Source organism: Mus pahari, chromosome 14 (genome assembly GCF_900095145.1).
Source record: "Mus pahari chromosome 14, PAHARI_EIJ_v1.1, whole genome shotgun sequence".
NCBI lineage: Eukaryota > Metazoa > Chordata > Mammalia > Rodentia > Muridae > Mus > Mus pahari.
In genome coordinates, this window is record NC_034603.1 from 66,084,100 (window position 1) to 66,087,557 (window position 3,458).

Here is a 3,458-nt window from a genome sequence, read left to right on the forward strand (position 1 = left end):
GTACCCCATTTTTTAATGGGGTTTTTTGAGTTTCTGGAGTCCAGTTTCTTGAGCTCTTTGTATATATTGGATATTAGTCCTCTATCAGATTTAGGATTGTCTACCCAGTATCTTATTACATCATTTTGGTGTGGAAACTCAGGACTCAGGACAGCAGGAATGCCAACAGCCTCTGGATCCCAGCTGCAAGGCAGAAGCAGCAAGCAGTGCTGTGTTCGCACTGGGGAGCATAGCAGCTATGTAAGAATCCTGCTGCCTCAGAGCAGCCTCACCAACTGCCCAGATCTCCACATGGTTGCACTCCCTCCCCCGACCCCAAACCTACCCCTTCTGTCCCTCAGGTCACTTATCTGGGACTAACAATTACCCTGACCCACAAGGCTGTTATTACATTAGATAGAAAGAATCTGATTCAGTCTCTAACTGTCCCTTCTATGAAAGAAGAAATTTTATCATTCCTAGAAATAGCCAGTTTTTTAAGTTCCTGGGTTCCTTCCTTTTCCCTCCATTCTCATCCTCTATATGAAGCAGAGTCAGGTTCCACCAATGAACCTCTTCTCAAACCTATTAAAGCCTTCTCAAAGGCTCCAACAAGCCCTCCTTAAGGCCCCAGCCTTACATCTCCCTGACCTGACTCGTGTTTTTCCCTCTATGTAACTGAAAAGAGGGATTTGCCCTTGGAGTCTTAGGGCACCAACTGGGATCTCCTTTTTCACGTGTAGCATACTTGTCAAGGAATGGGATGGGCACCTTGTATTCATACCCTAGTAGCCAATGGTCTCCTTATTTGAGAGTCAAAAAAACTAACCTTTGGGTAGCCTATCTTCTCTTCCCATAACCTGCCACAGCTCCTAACATATGAAGGCTTACAGATGCTACTTCCCTCCAGGGTTCTTTCTCTCCAGGTAGCTCTAATAGAAGACCCCACACTGACTTTCCCATCTTAATATTTTCAATCTTCTTCCTCGACCAAATACTGACCACTCCCTATCTCCTGCACTGAAACGTCAGAGGAACTAATCCCTCATCCTTCACACACACACACACACACACACACACACACACAGGAGGGCACATTGCCTCAGGCCATCTATACCTGGTATACAGGTGGAAGCTCCTTTTTACATGAAGGAGCCAGAAGAGCTGACTATGCCATAATAAATATCAGACACCGAGGTGGTGGAGGCACAGGCCCTTCCTCTCATACCACCAACCAACAGTCTGAACTAATAGGCCTGACCCATGCTTTCTGACTAGCACAAGACAATCCCTCAACATCTACACAGATTCCAAATATGCTTTTCACATTCTCCTGTCCCATGCTGCTATCTGGAAGGAGCGCAGGCTACTTACCACGAAAGGAGGATCAGTAACTAACGCAAGCCAAATTATGGCCATGCTAGAGGCTTCCCATCTCCCCATAGCTACTGGGATCATCCACTGCAGATCCCACCAGACAGATGACTCTATTGTCTCCAAGGGAAGCAACCAAGCTGATGAGGCAGCTAGAGCTGCAGCCCTTAGGGGCATAGACTTGTCTTATCCTCCCCAACACATTCTCACACTACAATCTACATCTCCACCTTCACCCACTAACATCTGCCAAACCCTATCCTATTTTCACCAACTCTTTTTTTTTTCCGGGACAGGGTTTCTCTGTATAGCGCTGGCTGTCCTGGAACTCACTATGTAGACCAGGCTGGACTCGGACTCAGAAATCCACCTGCCTCTGCCTCCCGAGTGGATTAAAGGCATGTGCCAACACGCCTGGCTTTCATGAACTCTTTCAACCTAACAGCCAAGTATTGTCTTCTTATGTTAAGACCCACCTACTGCCTACTCCTGAAGACTTACACTTCTTAAAATCTATCAGTGCTTCTTGCAAAATCCGTCAGATGTCCGATTCCAACTCAAGGTATCATAGCACCCCTTTTCCAACCCATCGGGCTAGAGGTTCCCTTCCTGGAACTGACTGGCAACTTGACTTTACCTACATGCCCACTGTCAGACGTGCCAAGTACCTCCTGGTCTTGGTGGACTCCTTCTCGGGGTGGGTAGAGGCATTTCCCACAATTAACAAAAGGGCTCAGACGGTCTCTGATCTCCTCCTCCGAGAGATCATCCCCGGTTCTGTGTCCCAGCCTCTCTCCAATCAGACAATGGTCCTGAACTTACTTCCCAAGTTTCTCAAATCCTATCTAAGACCCTCGACATCCCCTGGCATTTTCATATTCCCTCTCACCCTCAATCTTCAGGTAAGGTAGAAAGAAATAACCACTCTTTAAAAACCACTCTTGTTAAGCTGTCACAAGAACTTCACCTTGGTTGGGTAAAACTCTACCTCTGGCTCTTTTCAGGCTACAAGCTCTCCCCGGGCCACCTCTCCTCATCTTGCCCTTTGAACTCATGTATGGACATCCAGTCCTAACTCCTGGTCTTTCACCTAAGTGCTCTCCCCTCCCAGACCATTTGCTGACCCCACTGCTTTCCCACCTCCATTCTCTCCTATGGAACTTTGCTGACCACCACCTACCTTGGCCACATTCTGTCTCCTGTCCACTGTATGTTAACATTAGAGACCAAGTCCTTTTATCCCCTCCAGATTATCAGCCCTCACACCTTTCTCACAAATGGCAGGGCCCTTTTAAGGTAATCCTTTTAAAGAAATATTAAGGTAAAACTTTAAAATTATAGTTAAATTTGGCAGTGTTCTATTGACTGCAGTTTGCAGTTTGATCGCGAGCTTAGGATTTTTAACTCACCCATATATTGTAAATTAGGATGATTACAAGAGTAATCACCTTATGAGAGTGCTAATGCAGCATACTTCGGCCAGGCCATCCGGCCATAAAAAGCAAAGACAGACTTACCTGGATATATTCATCTTTGTGCAGAAATTGGACCCTCATACAATCAGTTTGGCTATGGTTGCTGCCTGGCATGGGACTATACAGTACAAGCAATGATTTCACAGTCCTAAGGTTATATGGAATGTTTTAAGTATAAGTCATCTTAAAAAGACTGTCCAAAACTTAGAGGCATAGACAGACAGTCAGATTGTTCCCCTGGGATCTGTCCTCAGTGCAGGAGGGATAATCTTTGGGCCAGGACTCAGACAGATGCTCAGATTAAAACACATTTACACTTGAGTTAATGCAAAGCTCAGAACAGCCTCACCAAGGCTTGTGTGCCATTTTTTTGTTTTGCAAACCCTGCCTAGAAAAGTTTTGGGACCTCGCCTCTCCTTGCCTCCAGGGAATTATTACATTATTGCAGATCTATCCAGGTGTTGTTCAAAATAAAGTTTAAACTTAAGATTTATGAAAGGTCTCTGAGGCTGTGGAACTTGTAGAGGTATTACAATCTGGCCTGCCTACTCCATATGGAATTATTATGGATTTGGAAGGTTGTTTTTTCCTTTGCATCCTGATAATTGTAAAGGGTTTGCTTCTAGTGAG